This window comes from Sus scrofa, chromosome 3 (genome assembly GCF_054392235.1).
Source record: "Sus scrofa isolate SSC_HxYL_T2T_F1_AM1 chromosome 3, Sscrofa_HxYL_maternal_Yorkshire_Landrace_v2.0, whole genome shotgun sequence".
NCBI classification, from domain to species: Eukaryota; Metazoa; Chordata; class Mammalia; order Artiodactyla; family Suidae; genus Sus; species Sus scrofa.
Genome location: NC_139385.1, coordinates 93,557,931 through 93,584,298, shown reverse-complemented (window position 1 = coordinate 93,584,298; position 26,368 = coordinate 93,557,931). Strand labels below are relative to the sequence as shown.

At 40.0% G+C, this 26,368-nt stretch overlaps 1 long non-coding RNA gene across 1 annotated transcript in view; it reads right to left on the bottom strand.

The window, feature by feature from the left end:
- LOC110260009 (uncharacterized) overlaps nucleotides 1–26,368 on the bottom strand; it is an 822,333-nt gene that overhangs the window by 770,248 nt on the left and 25,717 nt on the right. Inside the window, exon 2 of the long non-coding RNA XR_014841892.1 lies at nucleotides 8,992–9,044. This is a non-coding gene — a long non-coding RNA (uncharacterized LOC110260009). The remainder of the gene's footprint in view (nucleotides 1–8,991; nucleotides 9,045–26,368) is intronic.

Sequence of the window (26,368 nt, the reverse complement as noted above, 5' to 3'; positions counted from 1 at the left end):
GGCCACCTCCCTGGGCATTGTTCTTCCCAGGGCCCCAGTAAGGTCATCCAGATCTTCTGTTCTAAGAGTCTAAACTTTAATAAGGGCCTGATGTCGACACTGCCTGCGGGCAACACTGGTCATATCTTTAGCAATCCTTCCTATATTTGAAGAAATTCCCACAATATCACGACAATATCAGTCCTGCATCCTCAATATAGTCACAATTCAAAACTCCCAGCTTCTTGTGCAACTGAGATGCAGGCCTATGACTAGCTCTGTTATTACACACATTCACATTAGATTTTGCTCTGGGAATGAAACGAGCAACACAAGAGAATCTCTTCTGCTGACCCTAATAGCAGCAGAGGCCTCGGGTCTTGGGGCACCAGGTCTAGCTCTAGACACAGAAGTGGCCCTAAATCAAGAGACAGCAGAGCATGCAGGTGAGATGTGGGGTTCCTGACATTAAGTTCTCAGCAGCTGCAATGGTGGTTTCATCTTCAGACTAGTTCTACAGTATAAGTGACAATTATCCTGGAAGCTTAACCCTGAATCTGTTTCTCCCCCAACTCCCAGTGATTTGGGGAACTGGGAGGGGGACCAAATACCATTTAATAAATCCGTTTTCTTCTTGAAATAGCCAGAGTGGTTTCTGTTGCCTACATCCAAGAACAATGACAATAGGCATTTCAGAAGCCAAGGGGACAGAAGTCTGGGGCACACAGACTTTTGATACTTGTTTATGCTCTGTGGGGGCATGCCCTTCTGCTGGTGACAGGGTAGAAGGCAGGGGTCATCCCTTCCTGAGGTTATAGAGAACTAGTTCTTTCAATGCAAGGCAACCTCACAAGTTAAGGCAATCCTTCCTTTGAATCAGTGATAACTGCAGATGTATGTTCCTTTTTTTTTTTTTTTCCTTCTTGTCTTTTTGCCATTTCTTGGGCTGCTCCCGTGGCATATGGAGGTTCCCAGGCTAGGAGTTGAATCAGAGCTGTAGCCGCTGGCCTACATCACAGCCACAGCAATGTGGGATCCAAGCCTTATCTTCGACCTACACCACATCTCACGGCAATGCCGGATCCTTAAACCACTGAGCAAGGCCAGGAATCGAACCTGCAACCTTATGGTTCCTAGTCGGATTCGTTAACCACTGAGCCGCGACAGGAACTCCCAGATGTATTTCCTTTGACATGACCTAAAACTATGTAACACAGAAGAACTCAAAATGTGAACTTGGGCCAAGCGTCAGTGATGTCCCTTTTCCCTCCCTTCTCCAGTCCTAGTCAATCTTTACTTCATCTCTTTCCAAACTCCCAGTTACCTCCTATCTCAAACCTCTCTCATCAACCTCAGTCAAACTTGCAATTGACCATGTTAAAGTTTAACAACTGAAAACAGCTTAGCAGTTCCCTAGTATCCATGAGGATTTGGGTTCAATCCCTGATCTTGATCAGTGGGTTAAGACCCAGCATTGCCATGAGCTGCGGTATAGGTCGAAGACACAACTTGGATCTGGCATTGCTGTGGCTGTGGTATAGGTCAGCAGCTGCAGTTCTGATTTGACCTCCTAGCCTGAGAACTTCTATATGCTGTGGGTGTGGCCCTAAAAAAAAAAGGAAAGGAAAAAAAAAAAGCTTAGAATAGTATCCTTTGCCTGAAGTATCCTCATGATATCATAATTAAAGCTTTGGACTTTAAGAACAAGACTTCCTGATGAAATCCCAAGCATCAGCCCAGTTAACAAAGGAAATTTGTGTTTGACTTACTTCCATTTTTATCTACATGTTTGTTTGTTTTTGCGCTAAGGACTTCCTAGCATGACCAGAAAGCCATATAGAGGAAGGAAGGATTTATTAAAAGGCCCCTGCTGGATGCTTTTTCCAACAATCTACCCCTCACCCTCACGACTTCAGCTGCACCAAACACCTTGCAGCTCTTCCAACATGCCAAGCACTCACCAACCTCAGGCCTTTGCATTCACCAGTCCCTCGGCCTGAAGAACTCTTTGCCAAGATACCTGCAAGGCTCACTTCCTGCCTTGAGGTCTCCACTCAAGTATCCTTAATTAGAAACACTTTCTCTGACCACCTGCCCCTAACACCCTTACTCCTGGTATTCTCACGCCTCCTACTGCTTTATAAGTTCACCATATGGCATACTTATTAATTTACTGTCCAGCCCCCTACCCTGACACCAGCACCAGAATGTAAGTGCAATAAAGGCAAGGATTTTTTTCTTTGTTCCCAGAACCTAAAATAATCACTGGCATGTAGTAAATGCTCAATAAAATTTTTGAATAAATTAAACTCATTCAGAATGATGAATCATCATTCTCATTTTCAGAAAAAGAGTGATGTTCAGAAAAATTAGATGAATTTCTCAAAGTCTCCCAGCTAATTCATGATAAAGCCTGCACCCAAGCCTAACTTTATATAGCAACAAAAGCAAAGCTTGCTCTACCCTATGGTGCCAAGCAGATTAATCATGCAAATCACAGAAAGAGGACCAAGGCCCACTCCCTCAGTTCCTCAGTGACTTCCCAGCCCCTTCTTGGAGGCTTATACTTCTACTGCTTGAGGTAATACTGGTTGCTGCAACCAGTAAACCTTCATGCCCAAGTGGATTAACACAATCAAAAACTCTGACACCAGTGTTTCTGGTAGGAATGTTCTCCAAATGGTGAATTTGGGATCTGCACTCTTTCTAATTTGTGGGTCCACCATCTTTGCCACATGGCTAACAAGACTGCTCTGGAAATCACTTTCATTCCAGTCAGCCTTAAGGAGAAAGAGCATGAAGATCAAATTGGGTGGGAGGGTAGGGGGTGGGGGCAGGAGAGACTTCTGCTCACATGTTAGTGGCTAGCACTCAGTCACATGACCAACCCAACTGCAAAGGAATCTGGGAAATATAGTGTGGTTGTGAGGCCAGAAAGAAGAGAAAATAGATATGGTGTTCAATTACCAGCTTTAAGATCCAAGAGCCATCTTCTATTAGTAACTCGGGTTTTAGAGTGCCCAACTGCTGAGCAGGGAGGCACCATGCAAAGGGGTAAACTGCCTAGACCTATAATTCTGGCAGTCTTGGATTCAAATCCAAGGCTCGCCAATGACCACTTGCTTGACCTTAGTGAGGCTTAGTCATCTCTAAGTCTCAAGTCCCTCAACTATAAATTGAGGACAGTAAAAGTACCTACTTCATCAGGGTGTAGAGAGGAAAACCTGAGATAATCTGGTGGGGTATGTAGTATGGTCCTGACATATGGCTATTTTTAGGGAAAAGGTATTCAAAAGAGGGGTCTCCAGCTTGTTCTCTCAGTACTTTTACTTCCAAGCTAGCCAGTGGTGCAGAGAGCCATTCTAGGCCTCAAACCTTAAAGGAGACAAGCTTTGTTTCCACCTGACAAGTGACCTGTGAATCCTCTCTGTTGCAGCCTACTGATGGTTTCTGAAAAATTCCCCAGATCAGTTTCCATAAGCAAATTTAAAATGCCCTTTCCATTAACAGAGGAGCTCTGCTATTAACTAATTACACTTTGGCTTTTCCTGTGTTTGCTGCTGTGCCTCAGAGAAGAAGCCGAATGTGAAATGGCCTCTAGCATGGAGAGAAGGCATATTGGGATGGATGGGGGCTAGGGTCGTATGGGAGCTGCTGTCTTCTCTCCTTTCCTTTCTACAAATCCAGTTATTGGAAGAGAAGCCAGCTGAAAAGAGGGCCTCTGGAGGAATTGTTCCAAATTTCCCAAATGAATTACAAAAACTCAGATTTTCAGAAAAACACTGATGTTCAAAAAAATTTAAATGAACTTCTCAGAGTCACCCAGTAAATACAAGGTTTGATTGTGGTGGGATCCTCATAGGAAAATCTGGGTCTAAGACACTAGAGCCCCCACTGATGACCCCATGATCAACATCTGCCAGAGTGGTCTATCTGTCCAGTCCGATCTTCTGCTGTGCCTTCCTCCATAGTGGTAAAAAAAAAAAAAAAAAAAAAAGCCTTGGTTTTTGAGTGAGTCCATTGTGAGTTCAATCCCAGCTCTGCCACTTAAGCAAGTTGTATAACCTCTCTGAATCTCAGCTTCCCTACCTGTAAAGTGAAAATTTCTGTCTCAAGAGAATACCATAAGGATTAGCTGTGGGAAAGAGTGACTTGCAGTAGATAAAAAGTAAATGTTAGTAGGTAGGAGTTTCCTACTCTGAACCCTACTGTGAGATCACTCTCATGGTTATAGGCCTTGATGTCACCAACCTGAAAATGTTCTTAAGGCGCCGACCTTCCCTGAGGTATTCTTACTTTAATACTATAGCTGAGGGGTGGAGAAGTTTGCCATACTTTGAATAGTGAGATGCAGATATCTCTGTTACACAGATGGGGTGGGCCCAACAGATACTCATTAAATAGGGTCTGAAGACCCGTTTGGGAGACAACACTTTCCTGGGTGAAAAAGTTAGAAATTATGAGATTCACAAAATAGAAAGCCTTTGGCACTGAAAAGGATAAGGAATTCTGAGTTAGAATCACTCAAATCTATTCCTATCCCAGTTACATAGATAGATGTGTGAGTCCTGGACATAGAAAGTGAATAAAATAGAAAGTAAATAAAATAGAAAAAACTGCACTGCACTTCTAGTTAGAATGCAGAAAATCACAAGAAACTGTTGCTACCATACTCACAATGAGAATAAGAGAGATAAGCTAAAGAAAAAATTCACAATTGTTAAAAAATCATCAGAGAGCTGAAGATGCAAAGAAAGCAAATGAACTAAGTTTCAGAAAGGAATGATCTCTTCCTGGCAGTAAGAGAGCCATGATACTTTCATGACTGATGAAGAAACAGAAAAATAGGAATCTGCCATGGATGGGGGTAAGGAGAAACCAGACAAACTTCTGACAGATTTATAGCAGTGAATAGATTGGCATGACATATTAGGACCCTGAGCAGCCCCAGCCAGGCTGTGAATGTGCACTTACCCACCAACCCACTCACATTGTTCTCAATTACAGTCAGAGTCAGTATGCTAAGGGCTGGAAGATAGGGCAAGAGGGCTGAGATAGATTCTCCTGAGGGATCTGAGGCCATCCCCCAAAATAAGTCTGAAACTTGGGATTGGGCAAGAGATCTGAGAGAAATCCCTCCAAAGCACATTGGGCCTCTATCAAGTGCACTATAGCCATCCTCTAAAAGATGTGGGCAGGGCATCTGGATATAGAGAACTCTCAAGATGCAGAAGGCTGGGGGTAAAATTAGAAAGCAAAGAAAATACTCTTCACATTTATATTTTATATTTCTAAAAGATAAAGAATTTTCTGAAATCTCACCATTGCTCAGGTCCCAAGCCCTGCTAAAGGGAGTTCTGATTCTTTCCTCAAATTGCTTTAAGGCAAAATAAATCTAACTTCAGTTATAATCAAGCCCAGACTCAGATGAACTACAGATGAAACTGACTCATCTCCCAACACATGTCTTCGGGAAAAAAAGATGATCTCCTTTGCTGGAGATGACTATTATTTACTTAATCTCTATTGTTATTCTACACAATATGTCCCATACATCAAAATATATGAACAGTGTGAAGAAACAAGAAAATATTACCCTTTATTCAAAAGAGAAGACAGTTGATTGAATCATATCCAGAGATGGCCTAGGTAGAGACTTTAAAATAGCAGTCATAAATATTTCAAAGAAATCAGTGGAAAAAAATATATGCATGAACAGATTAGTAATTTCAAAAGAGAGAAGGAAACTAAAATAAGACCCAAAGGAAACAATACAAGTGAAAAATATAACATGAAAAAAAGAATATTACAGGCCAATATTACTGATGAACATGGATGCAAAAATTCTGAACAAAATACTAGCAAACTGAATCCAACAATACATTAAAGGGATCATATACCATGAACAAGTGGGATTTATCCCAGGGATGCAAGGATTTTTCAGTATCTTCAAATCAATCAGTACACCACATTAACAGATTGAAGAATAAAAACCACATGATCATCTCAATAGATGCAGAAAAAGCTTTTGACTAAGTCCAACACCATTTCTGATAAAAACCCCTCCAGATAGTGGGCATAGAGGTAACTTACTTCAACATAATAAAAGTCATATAAGACAAACCAACAGCTAATATCATTCTCAAGAGTGAAAAGCTGAAAGAATTTCTGCTAAGATCAGGAACAAGACAAAGATTTCCACTCTTACCAATTTTATTCAATATAGTTTTGGAAGTCCTGGCCACAGCAATCAGAGAAGAAAAAGAAATAAAAGGAATTCAAATTGGAAAAGAAGTCAAACTATCACTGTTTGCACATGACATGATTCTATACATAGAAAATCCTAAAGATGCTACCAGGAAACTGTTAGAGCTCATCAATGAATTTGGTAAAGTTGCAGGATACAAAATTAGTATATGAAAATCAATTGCTTTTCTATATACTAACAATGAAAAATCAAAAAGAGAAATTAGGGAAACAATCCCATTTAACATCACATCAAAAAAGAAAAGAAAAGAAAAGAAATCCCTAGGAATAAATCCACATAAAGAAACAAAAAACCTGGAGTTCCCATCATGGCACAGCAGAAACGAATCCAACTAGGAACCATGAGGTTGTAGGTTTTATCCCTGACCTCACTCAGTGGATTAAGGATCCAGTGTTGCCCTGAGCTGTGGTGTAGGTCTCAGATGTGGCTTGGATCCCACATTGCTGTGGCTGTGGTGTAGGCCGGCAGCTGCAGCTCTGATTAGACCTCTAGCCTGGGGACCTCCATATGCTGCAGGTGAAGCCCTAAAAAAAAAAAAGAAAAAGAAAAAAGACAACAACAGAAAAAGGAAAAGAAACAAAAAACCTGTACTCTGAAAATTATAAGGTACTGTTGAAAGAAATCAAAGATGACATAAACAGATGTAAAGATATACCATGCTCTAGGATGGGAAAAATCAATATTGTCAAAATGGCTATATTACCCAAGGCAATCTACAGATTGAAGGCAATCCCTATCAAATTATCAATGGCATTTTTCACAGAACTAGAAAAGAATTAAAATTTGTATGGAAACATAGAAGACCCCGAATAGCCAAAGCAATCCTGAGAAAGAAAAATGCAGCTGGAGGAATCAGTCATCAAAACAGTATGGTATTGGCACAAAGACAGAAATAGATCAATGGAACAAGATAGAAATCCCAGAAATAAAACCACACACCCATGGTCAACTAATGTAAAACAAATGAGGCAAACATATACAATGGAGAAAAGAGTTTCTTCAATAAGCAGTGCTGGGGAAACTGGACAGCTCTATGTAAAGGAATAAAATTAGAACACTCTCTAATACCATACACAAAAATAAACTCAAAATGTGTTGAAGATCTAAATATAAGACTGGATACTATAAAACTCTCAGAGGAAAACACAGGCAGAACACTCTGATATAAACCACAGCAATATCTTCTCAGACCCACCAAGGGGTAATGAAAATAAAAACAAAAATAAACAAATGGGACCTAATTAAACTTAAAGGTTTTTGCACAGTAAAGGATACTAAAAACAAAACAAAAAGACAATCTACAGAATGGGGGAAATACTTGCAAATGAAGAAATAACAAGGAATTAATCTCCAAAATATATAAGCACTTCCTGCAGCTCAAAATCAAAAAAAAAAAAAAAAAAAGAAAGAAAGAAAAAGAAAAAACCATCAAAAAATGGGCAGAAGATCTAAATAGACAATTCTCCAACGAAGGCAGATGATGGCCAAAAAGCACATGAAAAGATGTACAACATCACTAATTATTAGAGAAATGCGAATCAAAACCACTATGAGGTACCACCTTACACCAGCCAGAATGGCCATCAGCAAAAAGTCTACAAACAATAAGTGCTGGAGAGGGTGTGGAGAAAGTGCTGTTGGTAGGAATGTAAATTGGTGCAACCACTGTGTAAAACAGTATGGAGATTCCTCAGAAAACTAAAAATAGAATTACCATTTGATCCAGCAATCCCACTCCTGGGCATCTATCCAGAGAAAACCATGATTCAAAAAGATGCATGTACTCCAATATTCACTGCAGCACTATATACAATAGCCAAGACATGGACACAACATAAATGTCCATTGACAGAAGAATGATTAAGTGATACATATATACAATGGACAATTAGTCATAAAAAAAATAATGAAATAATGCCATTTGAAGCAACATGGATGGACCCAGAGATCATCATACTAAGTAAAGTTAGTCAGACAGTGAGAGACAAACATTATATGATATCACTTATATGTGGAATCTATAAAAATGATACAAATGAATTTATTTGCAGAACAGGAACAGACTCACAGATGTTGAAAACAAACCTACGATTACCAAAGAAGATAGGTGGCAGGGGAGGGGTGGACTGGGGGTTTGGGATTGGCATATGCACAATGTGGTATATCGAATGACTAGACAATAGAGACCTGCTGTATAGCATAGGGAACTCTACCCAATGTTCTGCAATAACCTATATGGGAAAAGAATCTGAAAAAGAATGGGTATGTATATATGTATAACGGAATCACTTAGTTGTACTGCATAAATTATCACAACATTGTAAATCAACTATACTTCAATAAAACTTTAAAAATAAAAGAGTCTATTTAATGGATTTAACATCAAATTTGATACAGCAGAGAAACAGATTAGTGAATTTATAACAAAAATCAACAGAAATTATCCAAACAACTACGAAGAGTAAAATAAAAAGAAAAAAATCTGGGATAATAATAAATAGTCTTTAAAAAACATATAATTGGAATTCCAGAAGAAAAAGGCTACATATTTTGTTATTATTTTTTAAGACATAATAGCCAAGTACTTTCCAAAATAAACCCATAGGTACATGAAGGTCAATAAACCCAAGTAGGATAAATACAAAGAAAATCATACCTAGACATTTCATAGTTAAACTGCTGAGACTTAAAGATAAAAAGAAAATTCATAAAAGCAGCCAGAGGAAAAATGATACAATACTTACAGGGAACAATAATGAGAATTAGGCCAGAAAACTGGAACAACTTCTTTATAGTACTGTAAGGAAAAAAGAAAAAGAAAAAAAAACCTATCAACTTAACGTTTCATATCCTGTAAAAATAGAGGCAATATACAGACATTTTCAGAGAGACAAAAATAGAGACAATTTTTCTCAAGCAGATAAGTACTACAAGAAATGTCCCCCTCAAAATGTTATGTTTGTATGTGTGTATTTAGAGAGATTTATTCAAATACATATATATACACACACACACACACACACAATTTTGTAGACAGAAATACATACAGATACTTTGTGTGAGTCTGTATGTACATATAGGATACATTACATATAAATGTAAAAAAACTACTGACTTTTAAATACAATAATCATAATAAATTATGGGGCCTTCAGAATAAATAGAAGTAAAATATATAAAAACAATAGCATAAAGGGAAAGAGGCAGGTAAATGGCATAAAGTTCTTACATTTTTCATAATGTATGAACATATTTGAAGGTAGATTGTGATCACTTAAAGATAGTTTAATTTCTAAAGTACATACACTGTAAAAACACAAAAAGTGTAGCTAAAAAGTCAATAGAGAAGACAAAACATAAAACTAAAAAATACTTGATTCATCCAAAAGAATAAGAAAAAAATGAAACAAAGAACATATGGTGGAAATACCAAAATGGTAGGCTTAAACCCACTCATACATTTAGTTACATCAAATATAAATAGACTGAACACACCAACTGTAAGGCATAAATTGCCAGACTGGATAAAGAAAGTAAGCCTTACCTATATATTATTTTAAAGTTACATATGTTAAGTATAAAGACACAGCTAGATTGAAAGGAAGAATAGAAAAAGATATTCTATGTAAACACTAAGCATAAAAAAGCTATTCTGCTATCTTAAAATCAGACAAAGTATATTTAAGACTAAATGTATAACCAGAGGCAAAGAGAACATTTTATAATTATAAATGGGGTTAATTCATCAGAAACACCTAATAATGCTCAGTGTGTACACACTAAAAACAGGGTTTCAAAATTTACAACACAGAAATTGACAGAAATCAAGAGAAAAAGAAATCCACATTTATAGTTGGAAATTTTTAACACCCTTCTCTCCGTTATTGACACAAAAAATATACCAAAAAAATCAGTAAGGATATGAGTTGAACACCACTTTTTTAACAGCTTGACATAATTGACATTTATAGAACAATGTTTCCAAAACCTACAAATAGTCATTAATTTCAACTGCACATAAAACATTCACCAAGAAAGACTACATGCTGGGACATAAAACAAATCTGAAAAACTATATCAAAAGCTCAAAATCATATCAAAGTACCAAAATAATATTCAGTGATCACAAAAGATACCATTTAAGTTATATACCAGTTACAATAAGATAACCTAGAAAATGTTGAAATAATTTCAAATTTAAATACCCATTTATTTTCTATTGACATTTAATTGACTTTCAACATTATATTAGTTTCAGGTGTATAATAATGATTTTTTATATTTTTAGGCATTATAAAATGATCACCACATAAGTCTATTTGTCACTGCACAAAGTTATTACAACAGCATTGACTATATTCCCTATGTTGTATATTACATCCCCAAGACCTATTTATCTTGTAATGGGAAGTTTATACCTCTTAACGTCCATCAGCTATTTTGCTTATTCCTTCCAGCTCCTCCCCTCTGTATCTATGAGTTGTTTCTGTTTTGCTGTATTTATTCTTATTTTTATTTTTCATATTCTACACATAAGTGAAATCACACAGTATTTGTTTCTGTCTGACTTCACTTAGCATTAATACCTTCTAGGTCCACCCATGTTGTCACAAATGGCAAGATTTCATTCTTCTTTATGGTCAAGAAATATTCTTTATCCATTCATCCATTGATGGACATTGAGGTTGTCTTTGTATCTTGACTATTGTAAATAATGCTGCAATGAACCTTGGGGTCCATAAATATTTTCTCTGGATAAATACCCAGAAATAGAATTGCTGAATTGTATTTAAGTTCTATTTTACCTTTTTGAGGAAGCTCCATAATGTTTTCCATAATGGTTGTACCAACTGACACTTCCATCGACCGTGCACAGGGTTTCATTTTCTCTTCATCCCTGACAACACTTGTTATTTCTCATGCTTTTGATCATAGCCATTTTGACAGGTGTGTGGTGATATCCCATTGTGGTTTTGATTTGCATTTCCCTGATGACTAGTGTTGTTGAGAATGTGCCATTAGCCATCTGCATATCTTCTTTGGAAAAATGTCTATTCCTGTCCTCTGCCCATTTTTTAAATCAGATTGTTTGGTTGTTTTTGTTTATTTGTTTGATATTGAGTTGTGTGAGTTATTTATTTATTTTGGATACTGATCCCTTAATTGATATATCTTCACCCATTCAGTAGGTTACCTTTTCATTTTGTTGATGTAGTCTTATTTAGCTTTTGCTTTTGTTACCCTGGCCTGAGGAGAGAGATCCAAAAAATATTCCTAAAACCAATATCAAAGAACTTACTGCCTATGTTTTCTTCCAGGAGTTTAATGGTTGCAGATCTTACATTCAGTTCTTTAATCCATTTTGAGTTTGTTTTTGTATATGATGTGAGAAAGTGGGATAGTTCCATTCTTTTGCATGTAGCTGTCCAATTTTCTTGACACCATTCAATGAAAACTGTATTTTTCCCCTTTATGTTTTTTTTTTTTTGTCTTTCTTTTTAGGGCTGCACCCGTAGCATATGGAGGTTCCCAGGCTAGGGGTCAAATCGGAGCTAAGCCACAGCAATGCGGGATCTAAGCCACATCTGCAACCTACATCACGGTTCATGGCAATGCTGGATCCTTAACCCACTGAGTGAGGCCAGGGATCAAACCCACATCCTAGGGGATGCTACTCAGATTTGCTAACTGCTGAGCCATGACAGGGAATGCCTTTATGTCTGTTAATATTTGCTTTATATATATATATATATATATATATATATATGCTGCTATGTTGGGTGCATAAATATTTACAAGTGTCATATTCTTTTCCTGGATTGACTCCTGTATTATTATGTAGCACCTTTCTTTTTCTCTTGTCACAGTCTTTGTTTTAAAGTCATTTAGTCTGAGTATTGCTATACCAACTTTATTTCTCCTTCCATTTGCATGGGATAGTTTTTCCATCCTTCACTTTCAGTCTATGCGTGCTTTTAGATCTGAAGTAAGTCTCCTGTAGGAAGCATATATAAGGGCCTTGTTTTCTATCTATTCAGCCACCATGTCTTTTGATTAGAGCATTTAATCCATTTACATTTAAAATTATTATTTACAGGTATGTACTTATTGTCATTTTGTTAATTTTTTTTTTGGTGTTTTTGTAGTGCTTCTCAGTTTCTTTCTTCTCTTGGTCTCTTCATCTGTGATTTGGTAATTTTCTTTATTGTTATCTTATGGCTTTTCCTTTTATTTTTTGTGTATGTATTATATGTTTTTTATTTGTTGTTACCATGAGGTTCATGTATATTGACATATATATGTCAGTTTCTTTTCTTTTTTTTTTTTTTTTGTCTTTTGTCTTTTTTGTTGTTGCTATTTCTTGGGCCGCTCCCGCAGCATATGGAGGTTCCCAGGCTAGGGGTTGAGTCGGAGCTGTAGCCACCGGCCTACGCCAGAGCCACAGCAACGCAGGATCCGAGCCGCGTCTGCAACCTACACCACAGCTCACGGCAACGCCGGATCGTTAACCCACTGAGCAAGGGCAGGGACCGAACCCGCAACCTCATGGTTCCTAGTCGGATTCATTAACCACTGCGCCACGACGGGAACTCCCTGTCAGTTTCTTTTAAGCTGAGAGTCACTAAAGTCTGAATGCATTCTAAAAGAATTACATTTTTACTACCCCTTACACATATTTTAAGTTCTTAATGTCACATTTTTCTTCTTTTTTGTGTATATGGATCCCTTAACTACTTATAATAATTATAGTTGATTTTACTAATTTTGTCTTTTAACCTTCATACTAGTTTTTTAAGTGTCTGATTCACAGCTTTTTCTAGATATTTGTCTTTACCAGCCAGATATTTTTCTTTCATGTATTTTCTAGTTGTGGCCTTTTCTTTTCCACTTAAAGAAAACCTTTTAGCATTTCTTGTAAGGCCAGTATAGCGGTAATAAAGTCCTTTAATTTTTACCTGTCTGGGAAACTCTTTATAGCCTCTTCAATTTGAATGATAACCTTGCCAGGTAGATTGTTGTTGGTTGTAAGTTTTTTCCTTTCAGCACTTTACTGAAAATACTGAATATATATCCTACTACTCCCTTCCAGCCTGAAAAATTTCTGCTGAAAAATCAGCTGACACTATTAGGGGACTTCCCATGGATATGACTAGTTTTTCTCTTGTTGCCTTTAAAATTCTCTGATTATCTTCAACTTTTGTCATTTTAATTTTGATTTGTCTTGGTGTAGATGTTTTGAGGATTCACCCTGCAGGAAAACTCTGTGCTTCTTGTATCTAGATATTTGTTTCATTCTCCAGGTTAGGGAAGTTTTTAGCTATTATTTCTTCAAATAAGTTTTCTACACCTTCTCTTTCTCTTCTCTTTCTGAGATCTCTATAATTCAAATGTTAGTACACTTGATATTTTCCCAGAGGTCCCTTAAATTCTCCTCACTTTTTAAAATTCTTCAGTGTTTTTGCTTTTCCAATTGGGTGATCTCCACTATTCTGTCTTCTACACCACTGATCTATTCTTCTGTATGATCTAATCTGCTGTTGATTCCCTCTAGTGTATTTTTCATTGTCATTATTGTATCCTTCCACTCTTATTGGTTCTTTCTTATATTTTCTAACTTTATTGAAGATCTCCCTGTGTTCCTCCATTCTTCAACTAAGTTCAGTAAGTACCTTTATGACTGTTTTGTCTTTTAACCTTCTTTGTCCTATTTATCAGATTAATTATATATCTAAGTTCATTAGGGTTTTTTCTAGAGTTGTATTTTTTCTTTTGTTTGGAACATATTTCTGTGTCCTCTCATTTTGTTTGACTCTCTGCGACTACATGTACCAAGTGGCTTTGGCAGGCCAGCTAGAGCTTGAGAAGACAAGGGCCAGGGGGCCCCAGGGATTCTAAGGCTGCTCTCACAGGAAAGCTGGAGATGGGGCAATAGTAGGCAAGGGTATCCTAGTGTGAGCCACATTGGGATTGGCCTGCTGGGACAGCTAGAATTGGTGTGGGACAGGGACACACTGAGGCAGCTTTGACAGTCTAACTACAATACCTTGACTCTGTTCTTACTGCTATTGAGGTGAGTCAGAATGCAAAGAGAAACAGTGCTCTCCAATGCCTTCCAACAGGGGAAAGTTCCAGCAGTTTCCCACCCATTTGGCAGGTGCCCTAAGGTTAGTAAATGGATTTCCTAAGTGCCTTTTGAGGTTTTTTTTTCTGTGCCCCAGGATGGGTGAGTCCACATGCAAGCCCTTCAGTGATATCCCTCCCTCTGTAAGCTGTCAATATCATGTCTCTATATCTCCTATCCATCTTTATGTGGTCCCTCTAATATTTCTTGTGTAGAAGGTGGTGTCAATCAACACTCAGTTCTTCTTCAAGAGAAACTGCTCTATACATAGAAGTAAATTCAGTATGTCCATGGGAGGAAGTGAGCTCAGGAACTTCCTATGCTGCCATCTTGGACCAAATAACTACTTCTAAATAGTCTGGATTCATAACTCAAAAAAGGAAGTCATAGTGGAAGCTAGAAAATACCTCTAACTGAATAATAAAGAAAAGCCAACATAGCAAAATTTGTGGGTTGCAGATAAAGCTGAACTTCGAGGAAAATTTAGAAATTTAAATGCTTATATTAGAGGAGTTCCCACTGTGGCACAATGGGATCAGCAGCATCTCTGGACCACTGGGACATAGGTTCAATCCCCAGTTGGCACAGTGGGTTAAGGATCCAGCATTACTGCAGCTGCAGCATAGGTCACAACCATGGCTCAGCTCTGATTCCTGGGCTCAGATCTGATCCCTAGCCAGGGAACTCCATATGCCACAGGGTGGCCAAAAAAGGGAAAAAATTTTAATAAAAATAAATTCTTATATTAGAAAAGAAATGAGTAAATCAAAGACCTAAATTTCTACCTTAAGAAGCAAGATAAAGAACAAATTAAAACCAAATCATATAGGGAGTTCCCTTCATGGCTCAGCAGTTAATAATCCTGACTAGGATCCATGAGGATGCAGGTTCAATCCCTGGCCTTGTTCAGTGGGTTAAGGATCTGGTGTTGCCATGAGCTGTGGTGTAGTTTGCAGATGTGGCTCAGATCCCACGTTGCTGTGGCTGTGGTATAGGCCAGCAGCTGTAGCTCCAATTTGACCTCTAGCCTGGGAACTTCCATATGCTGCAGGTGCAGCCCTAAAAAGCAAAAAAAAAAAAAAAAAATCATGCAGAGGAGAGCAAATAATAAATAGAAAATGAGCAAATAAATTTAAAAATTAAAAGTTAGATATTTGAAAAAATTAATAAAACTCATAAACTCTTAGCAAAACTGGTCAAGAAAAAAAAGGACCATAAATACCAAAGATTAAAAGAGGAGATATCACTAAAATTCTACAGATATTAAAAGAATAATAAGGGATGTTATAAATGGATGGCAAATTAAATATTAAAAATATGTAAAATAGAAAAATTCCTTGAAAAATAAAACCTACCAAAACTGAAATAAAAAGAAATAGGGAATCTAAATTGTCTTATACCTATTAAATAAATTAAACTCATAATAAAATACCTACTAACAAAGAAATCTCCAGGCCCAGACGGCTTCACCAATTAATGACATAAACATTTAAAGAAGAATTAATGTCAATCTCATACAAATACTTTCAGAAATTAGAGAAGGGAATATTTCCCTACTTTTTACATGAAGCTCATACAACCCTGATATTAAAACTTGACAAAGACAATACAAGAAAAAAAAATACAAATATCCTTTATGAACATAACTGCAAAAATTCTTAAGCAAATATTAACAAGACAAAAATAACCATACAACTATATATATATTTTTTTTCCATATATATATATGGAAAATATGGAAAAAAGGGAACTTCTTTAGTCTGATGAAGAAAGAAACCTACTGCTAATATCATACTTATATCCACTTTACTACTTCTATTTAGTATTATACTACAAGTCCTAGCCATTGCAATAAGACAAGAAATACAACACATGAATAGTATAAAAGCCATTGTCATCTACAGACAGATTGCATAGGTAGAAAATCCTATGGAATCTAACAAAAAAGTAGTAGAACTAATAAATTAATTTAGAAAGGCCACAGGATACAGAGCCAATGTGTAAAAAGCAATTTAGTTTTTATATAATACTAATGAATAATTGGAAAATAATTTTTATATCTCATTTACAGTATCAAAACATTAAATATCAATAAAGTGTGCAAGTAAGAAAATTTTTGCAGAAAGAAATTAAAGAGATAAATAAAGAGATAAAGAAATAAAGAAAATAAAGAGCTAAATGAGAGATACCATACTGATGAAGTGGAAGACAAAATAATTGTTAAATATCCATTCTAAGTGGATCTATAGATTCAATGCCATTCCAAAAGAAATTTCAGCAGAACTTTTTGGAAAATTCACAATCCAAGTCTAAAAGTTATGCGGGCATAGAATATATGAAATACTTTAAAAAGAATAACAAATTTGGAGGACTCATACTACATTTCAAGCCTTAGAATATCATTTGATATTGACATAAAAACACAAATAGATCAACAGAACAGAGTAGATAGTCCATTAATCAACCCATTGTGTGTGTGTGTGTGTGTCCAACTGATTTCAACTTTTGTTTAAAAAGAGAGTCTTTCTAACATATGGTGCTAGATTTAATATCTATATTAAAAACAAAGTGAAACTCAATATCTACCTCACTCCTTACACAATTAATTCAAGAAAGATGGATAATAGGCTTAAATGTAAATGTAGAACCATATAGCTTTTGGAAGAAAATATAGAATATCTTTGCAATCCTGGAGTAAAGATCTTTTAGAATGGTTGCAAAAAGCACTAACCAATACAGAACAAATTCAATGAATTAGAATTAGTCCTGGGAAGATTTTATTTTCCAAAAATAGCTATAGCAGTATTTCCAGTCCCAAATTCTCTTCCAAAACTTTGCCACTCCCCTAACAAGAAGTGGAGTTGATTAACCCTCTCTTTGAACCAGAGTGAGCTTGGAGCTGCTCAACTCTTAAAGTGGAAGTGACAAGAGTCCCCGTTGTGGCTCAGTGGTTAATGAATCTGACTAGGAATAATGAAGTTGTGGGTTCAATCCATGGCCTTGCTCAGTGGGTTAAGGATCCCAATTGCCATGAGCTGTGGTATAGGTCGCAGACGTGGCTCGGATCCTGTGTTGCTGTGGCTCTGGCATGGGCCAGCGGCTACAGCTCCTATTAGACCCCTGGACTTGGAACCTCGATATGCCATGGGAGCAGCCCTAGAAAAGGCAAAAAGACAAAAGAAATAATAATTTAAAAAAATAATAATAAAAAATAAAGTAGAAGTGACACTATATGACTTCTAAAACTAGGTCAGAAAAGGAAAAAAGCTGCCCTCTCCTTCTCCCTTTCCTGCCCCCTCTGTCTCCCCCTGGGGATGCTCTCACCCTTGGAACCCAGCCACATTGAGAGAGGTCTTATATTTATTCCTGTCAACAGCTCCACCTAAGATCTAAGCTGACAGTATCAATGGCCAGACATGTGACTGATCAAGCCTTTAGATGACTTTGCTCCAGTTTTTAAGCCACCTCAGCTGACACCTAAGGAAGGAGAGACAAGCTATATCTACTGAGGCCTATCAAAACTATAGATTCATGAGCAAGAATGTTAATAGAGAGAGTTCCTATCATGGTATAGTGGAAATGAATCCAACTAGGAACCATGAGGTTTGTTCCCTGGCCTCGCTGAGTGGGCTGGGGATCCAGCATTGCCCTCAGCTGTGGTATAGGTCACAGCCACGGCTTGGATCTGGCATTGCTGTGGCTGTGGTGTAGGCCAGCAGCTGTAGCTCCAATTAGACCTCTAGCCTGGGAACTTCCATATGCCACAGGTGTGGCCCTAAAAAAGTGAAAAAAAAACTATAAATAGAAGCTTTATTCATAATAATAAAAAACTGGAAACAGCCCAAATGTCCACCTATAGGAGAACAGAAAAACAAATTGTGGGGAGTTCCTGTCATGGCTCGGTGTAAACGAATCTGATAGCATCCATGAGGACACAGGTTCAATCTCTGGCCTCACTCAGTGGGTTAAGGATCTGGCATTGCTATGAGCTGTGGTGTAGGTCACAGACATGGATTCGATCTGACATTGCTATGGCTGTGGCATAGGCCAGCAGCTACAGCTCCAATTCAACCCCTAGCCTAGGAACCTCCATATGCCATGGGTGTAGCCCTAAAAAACAAACAAACAAACAAAAAAGTCCAGTCCAAAGATCTGCTCCCATGTCCCCACTTCTCTCTCTGATTTGAGCATGTTCCTTTAAATCTCTTGACCTCTATACCCTTTCATTCGAAATGAGAATGTTGATTAGAGTTGTACTAGTGACATCTCATCACCATTAAGCAACTTCTCCCCCAGCCAGGAAGAAGATGCCCAAGACGGAAATGTTTATCTCACCATCAACACAATCTAAACACAATCCAAATTGCAGCAAAGTGCCAACAAATAGCAGGGCTGGGAGGACCATGGCTGCCATTCCCTGCCAGTGGCGCAGACCACTGGCCAGTGGAGAAATGACCCACTGGTAAACAAAGAGCTTGGAGTGTTAAGCTAAGGATGACCTCTCCCTCAAGACTGGCAAATGAGTTAAATATAAGCAAAGAGACAGGAGAGGAAAGTCTTTTCGGTGTGTCTACCTCTTTCTATTCCCATTACAGCCACCTAAGTCAGGCCTTCACTGCTCTGCCCTGAGACTACAGTGAAAGCTTCCTCACCAATCACCCTGCTTCAGGCAATCCTTCCCCATTCTATCCTAAATAGCACAGCCAGAGCTGTCTTTCCAATCACAGCATCAACATGCTCTCTCACGTGCTAAGTCCTTCAGTGGTGCCCATCAACACTGGACTCACACTCGTCCTCCACCAAGTCAGAATACTTTCTAAACTCTACTGATCCTTGAAGGTCCAGTTCAATTTCTACTGCTTCCAGGAAGCTTCTCCTCACAGATTCTTGGATGAAGTAAAGAGTGCTCACTCACTGGAGAATGTCAAAAATAACCCAAGCCCATAAAACCCCCATTTTTACTGAATTTAAATATATATATCTTAGATTGGCACTCAGTACAATCCACAACATGAGTCCAACCCAGATTCCCATCCCACTATTCCACCACACCTGGAATAATCTCCAGTCAATCTCAAGAATTCCCTGAACTCAAGAAATCATGTTCTCTCCCTTTTTTACTCCTCCACTCCAATTGTCAAAATGGGAGTTCCCATTGTGGCTCAGAAGAAACAAATCTGACCAGGAACCATGATGTTGAGGGTTCGAGCCCTGGCCTCGCTCAGTGGGTTAAGGATCCAGCGTTGCCCTGAGCTGTGGTGTAGGTTACAGATGCAGCTCAGATCTGGCATTGCTGTGGCTATGGTGTAGGCTGGCAGCTGTATCTCCAATTCAACCCCAAGCCTGGGAACCTCCATATGCTGCATGTGCAGCCCCCCCCAAAAAAAATCAATTGTCAAAACAGGACCCATCCTTTGTTATTTCAATGCTATATTAACTCTGCTACTTTCCCTAATTTTATCCTCCTTCAAAGCCCCTTAGTACCTTATTTATTCCCTGGGGACTCTTAAAAATCTTCTTGGCATTTTAGTTAAAGATGTACTCTCGGGAGCATAAGACCATTGAGATGCCTCTTTGTGCACTGTGACCCCTGGATCAGCACGGTCCATGCATGTCATGGGGCTTAGGAATTACTGGGTGAGAGACACTGACTTAGCAGGAGGTCCATGACTTAGTGGTCATACAAGACAGGCCAGCATTAAGTGAGAAGTCAGACAAAATGGCACCTAGAGTCTCTCCCAGTTCTAATTTTCCAAGACCCCTAAAGGGCTCTAGAAGCCCCCTGAACTCTGATTTTTCAGAATTCCCTTGGCCATTAGTCACTCAATTTAGCATGTGATTGATCGGTTTTGTTGTTTTTGTTTGTATGTAATTTTTCACAAAGATAATAGGTTCGCATGGTTCAAAATAGTTTTTGTAATCAAAACGTGCAAAGGACAACATTTTACCCCCCATTCCTGTCACGTGACTGCTCATTAAGCACTTTTATTAGTTTTTTGTATCATTCCATATTTTCTTTATGCAAATGTTCTTCTATTTTTTATACAAACAGGAGCTTGCATTTAGGTGTTTTTGCAATCAATTTGGGAGTTAAATTTGCCTCACCAGCTGCAGTGACATTGCTGTGTGTGGTGTGTACTTTAAAGCTCCGCCATGCCCTACTATGCCTAGCTCAAGGCTGGGCACACACAAATGCTTAAATAAGAGCTTCTTGGTTGGCTGCCCTTCCACAACTTTCTCTGCCCTGCCTGGAGGTGAGAGCACGTGCCCCACCTACAGCTCCAACGTGTAAGGAGAGGCCCCGCATTCTCACTTCCTCTGACACATTTTTAGAGAATGCCCTGAGCCCCAGGAGGGTCAGTGAAAGTTTCATTCTGTGGATGCCAAGCCTCCTGCCACCTTTCAATTGGGAGGAAGAGAAAGCACAATGGACTCAGAGTCAGGAGATTTAGAGTTAGCTGCAGCTGCATCCCCAAGTGGCTGTACAACTCTGGACCAGTCACCTGTCCTCTCTAGCCCTCACTCTTCAAGAAGCCTTCCAGCATCAGGGCAGTCCTTGGCCAGGGTCTTCCAACCATTGTTCAGTAGATCATGTGCTCTGAGCTATGAGAGTGTGTTCGTAGTACCCAGGAGATCATGGGAGGCACCTGGGGCACTTCCCCTGGACCTGTTGATCGTAGCCATGACGATGCAGCCCTTGCCACAATCACAAGACTGCAAGTGTGTGAGCATCTCAGGGCAAGTTTCCTCCCCAGGACCATAAGCAGCTGTTGACCCAATGTAAGACTGAACCTTTCCTGGTAAGTCAAGAATAGCCTAAGTAAGGGTTCCACAGTTGTCCAGATAGGGCCCCCAAGAAACCTATGGGCACATCTGGGGAGGCCAAACTACCCATCCATGGAGGCTTCAAGGCCAGCACCCGTCTCACTCGCACACTCTGAGCAGGTGGCACCAGAATGGGGAACTATGTGGTTCCTGAGAGCCTGGCTGGGGAATTCCTCTCGATTCCTCTCTGCTCCACTGCCCTCCCCATCTGCCTCCATATGCCTTTAGGGACAGGAGAGAGCTGACATGGAAGGGCCCTTCAAGGCCATCTGGTCCACCCGCTCAGTTTACAGATTCAGAAACTGAGTCCAGAGAGAGGAAGTCACTCACCCAAGGCTCACAGCTGCCTGAGGGGGAACAGGCATCATTGATTAAGCCAGGCTGGGCGCTCTCTCTCTCTGACCTTCTAGAGGCCTTGTCCACAGGTCCACAGTGAGGCAGGTACCAGAGCAAATCTCCTTTTGGGGAACAGGGTGGGAAAGTGCCTCAGAGGACGCAGCCAGGCAGACACTCCCTGTGGCTTCCTGTTCTGGCGGGAAACCCAGTTGGTTGATTTGGTTCTCTGCACCAGGGGCAAAGGCTGACTGCCTGCCTGCCAGCCTCTGGGGGCACAATGTTAGTTATAAACTTGCCACATCTGTCACAAGCAGGACTGGAGGGAAGAAAGTGAGGTGACAGTGTTCCCTTCAGCTGACCAGCACTCAGACTGACAATGGGTATCAGGCCTCAACCAGAAAGCTATCCTCAGGAGTCTTGTTCCCTACAGGGCTAGAGATCCTCAGGGCTGCTGCAATTTTCTCCCTCTACTGAGTTAGCCCCACTGCTTCTTCTTTGAAAAGCGGCTCAGGGCAGCCTCCTCTGTGAAGCGTCCCCTGACCACATCTCCCATCCTCCACACCTGTCCACCACCACCATCACACACACACACACACACACACACACACACACACACTCAAAGTCTCCATCCTCTGAAGTAGGCACCCATGACATGTCCTGGACCAGTCCTTAGAATGTGCAAAGGTCTACAATTATCTGACCAAAGGCTCTGAGCATCCTCCACAGCCCTTAGCCAGCAGAACACACTAAAGGTGCACAATAGTGACTTGCAGGCCAACTGACTCCTGTTCCCCCATTGAAGGAAGGGGAAACCAACCTGGGTGCCCCACACCAGCATCCCAGGCAGTTCTGCAGAGAGGAGTGCTTGGTAGCAAGTTACCTCCAGAGTATGAGGACCAGATGAAGTCAAGCCCCTGGGGCAGCTCCACACTGCCTCAGAGACCAGCTGCAGTGTGGCAGGCCAGCAGGCCAGGACCTCTAAGTCCCACCTTCCATCCTCCCTTTAGTCATTGCAACACACACACACACACACACACACACACACACACAACATCCTTGTGTCTTCCCTCCTTCACTACCCCTGAAGTCTCTTTTCACCCTGTTCCTCCTGGAGAATAAGTTAGAACCAGTGTGATTTATCCTGGGGACCCATGGGGACTTGAGGATATGTCACACCCCAGTCTCTGTGCATTACCCACCACCAAACTCTCCGCAGGTCTCCCTCCAGCTCTGAGAAGAGCCAGTGAGAGCAGTTCTCTACACATGCTGAGAGGGCTCAGAGCAAGTAAAACCAGAAATGGAGAAATAACAGCAGTAAAAGCAAACACCATTGTGTTGCTGGACCTCACTGAGGCCCCTGCCACCATTTAAAAAGACCCTAAAATTTCTAGACCGTTTCAGGCAATAATAATCTGGGGATGTCCTTAAGGCTTGATTTCTCTGCTTGTGATTTGTGTCTCGTGGTGCTCAAAATCCTTGAGTCCAAAACAGTGTTTTTACCCATTAGGCAAAGTTTCAGGGCCAGGCAGCAGTGGCTCTCTCCAGACCGTCCCCACCTGGCCCCAGCATAAGGCTGAGAAAACCTCCTTGGAGAAAGCTATGGGTCTCACGGCGACATTAATTCAGCCACATTCCATACGTGTAATATTCCTGAGTAGTAGTTAAGCCTGTAAATCCATTATTTATGATACAGAATTGCACGTGCAACGCAATGCAGATATGTCAACACTGCCGTGGGAAACTTAACTTTTCAATGTCCTTGTTTTGAGAGGTACAAATTTTACAACTTCAGCAATGCGTCACCAAACATTGCTTACATAGCTACTTCCATACCTGGTTCAACGTGGTTGGTTCTATTCAAATATAGAATTTCCCCCACATGAATATACCGAACAAATTAAAAATGGCTCAGTGATTTGCATCCAAGTTCTGGGTTTCTTACCATCGCCCTCGTTTCCTTTGCAGCATTGAATTCAGACCTTAACTGTGCTTGGGAAACAAAAACACAGAGGCCATTTCCATTGCAGAACAGAAAGTCATAAGCAAGCACCTGCGCATCTGTCTTTGTTGGCCGGGGGTTGGGGGAGGAGGAAGAGGGATACTTCCATTTCCACCTGTCAACTTCAAGTCAGAGATTAGAGGTTCCATCCTCTGTGTGTCCAGGGCATCCACGCACCTTTTCTGGGCTGAGACTGTGCCCTTGAAAATGGCTATACCACTAACATGTTTTGGCACTGACAGAAGAGAAGAGCTAATCAAAATGACCAAGGCAAACAGACCTGATTATCACAAGCCCTGTTCTCTTTCTGAAATGCGGCTGATCTAGAAACATAACTCACCATCTTCCACTGCACATTTCATGGAGGTGAGAATTTTAAGTTCACACCTGTTCCAGATCATTATGAAAATTCATGTGTCAAGGCAGAAGAACACGACATATTTTCCCAATTTATTAGCTTTATTCATAACTTGAAAACATTTAGATATAGGACAGGTGGGCTTTTGTTTCTACTTGTACCCTCCCTTCTCTTGGTGGTAGGCTGGCTTGCCATTTTCCAACACACACACTTCGCTTCAGTCAGAACCACAATCTCCCTCCGTCCCTCATCCTTAAACCTCGCCACCTCCTCCCCCAGCCTTGTTCTTCTCCATCCCTCACCAGAACTGCTCCCCATGCCTTCTAAGTCTCCTGCAGACTCTCCCTCACTCACAAAACTCCCTTCTCCCTGCATCCCTGTAGTGTTTTCCCAGCTATACCACCAGCCTTGCCTTGTGTAAAGTCTGCTTTAATCACCTTGTGACTTGTACCACTTGTCTCTCCACCCTTGCAGCCCTCCAGAAGGGCCCCAGTCTTACGTGCCTGTGTATTCCAAATAATGCTTGCTGAATTGAAAGTTGACACTAAATAAATACCTGCCCCCTTCTGCAGGAAAACTTGGGAGTTTGCAATCAAAGTTTTAAATGCACTTGGCCTCTAACCTAGCATTCCCATTTCCAGGCATCCAACCTGGAGGTAAACTTGCTCATTTAAACAAAGGTGCATGTTTAAATGAGTTCATACGTGGAAAAAGCTTAGAATGAGACTATGCCATAGTAAATCTATGATTCAGAATTAGCAGTAACTGTTGCTGCTGCTATCATTGTTAGAAAGTTCCCTGCAATGTTGTTTATAATAGCAAAAATCTGGAAAGAAACAAATGGCCAGCATTAGAAGAATCATTAAATAATTGGTGATACATCGATCTGATTCTATGTAGATTTTAAAAAGAATGAAAGGGCTTTACATGTACTGACATGAAAAATATTCATATTTTTATTGTTTACCCAAAAAAAGCAAATTGTGGAACAACATGTATAATATGATTTTTGTCTTTTTAAGTAAGAGCTAAATATAAAATTTTGTGTACATATATTATACACATTCATGGAGGAAGCATAAAGTCAAAATTAAGAGCATAGATTCAGGATTCAGACTGCTTGAGTAAGACTCCTGGCTTCATGTCCTATCTATGTGAGCAAATTATTTAACTTCTCAGTGCCTCAGTTTCCTCATCTGTCAGGTGGAGAAAATAATAATACCTGCTTCATAGGACTAATATATGGACTGAATTAGTTCCTATGGATAAAGTATTTAGAAAAGGGCCAACTAACACATATTGAAGTTAGTTGTCAGTGTTATTATCTGCAAAAAAAAAAAAAAGACAAACCAAACTGTTAGCAGTGGTTTCCTCTGGAGAAAGATACTGGAGAAAAGGAAATGTTCTATAATTTTTTTCTTTTTACCACAAGCAGGTATAACTTAGATAATATAAAGATACCTCCTACTTGCTAATAGTAGGTTTGACTCATAAGGACGAGTGCTACCTGAGATGGAGTGTGAGATGCCAGGATGCAGGACCACAAGCCACGGCTTCCCCATTTCTAAATCCTGATTCTAACTCCAGCTCCCAGCCAGAAAATAAAAAATAAAAGATGTTATCACCAGCTGCTGCCCCACACACACTCTGCAACCCCACAACGTGCTAAAAAATTCAGAACATCTGTTTGGGGGGGGAAGCACCAATTACTATTTTGAACGAGAAGAAAGGGAACAGGAAGTAAATTTGGCAACCATTGTATTTTTATTCATACGCTTTTGACTGCCACGGTAGGATCCAGTGCTGCTTTAATAATCCTCTTCCTGCGATAGAAGGTGGCTCTAAGTACGACCTAGGACCACTCCCTCTACCTCAAAACACCCTCCTCTCTTCTGAGACACCTTCCCAGCCACACCCCTCCTGCAGCATTCTCTACCTCCCTGCACCTTGGAGAAATGCTTTGACCTCCTGCCTCCAGGAAGCTCTCACTCTGGTGATCCACATTGTGATTTGACATATTTGCCACCCAAGGCCCAAGAACGTTGAGAACAGGAGCTCTCTACCTTGGGCTGCTTTTTTCTCCAGCACTTCTTGGCACAACCAACTCCCACCAACGACACCATAGAGTCCAAACACCTTCGCCCAACATCAAGGCCTCTTCCAGGCTGGCCCCACACTCTTTTTCCAGCCCTGTCTCCTACAAACCCCCTCCATGATCCCCTCTCTTTCGGAGGATGCAGTCAAGCTGGCCAAGTCCCTGCCCTCTAGCCTGCCTTGTGCGGTTCGCTCTTTTTCTTTCATGGATACAGTGCCTCCTATATTCACCATATCTGTGCTATCATTAGCATCACCTCCCTTGCTCTTTACATACCCAACTTCTCACTCTCCCTTCAGACCAACTTAACACCCCCAATGACCAGTGCAAAACCATCTCTCTGCCCACTGCACTCTGCACCCTCATTGTGGTGTGTCTGCGAACAA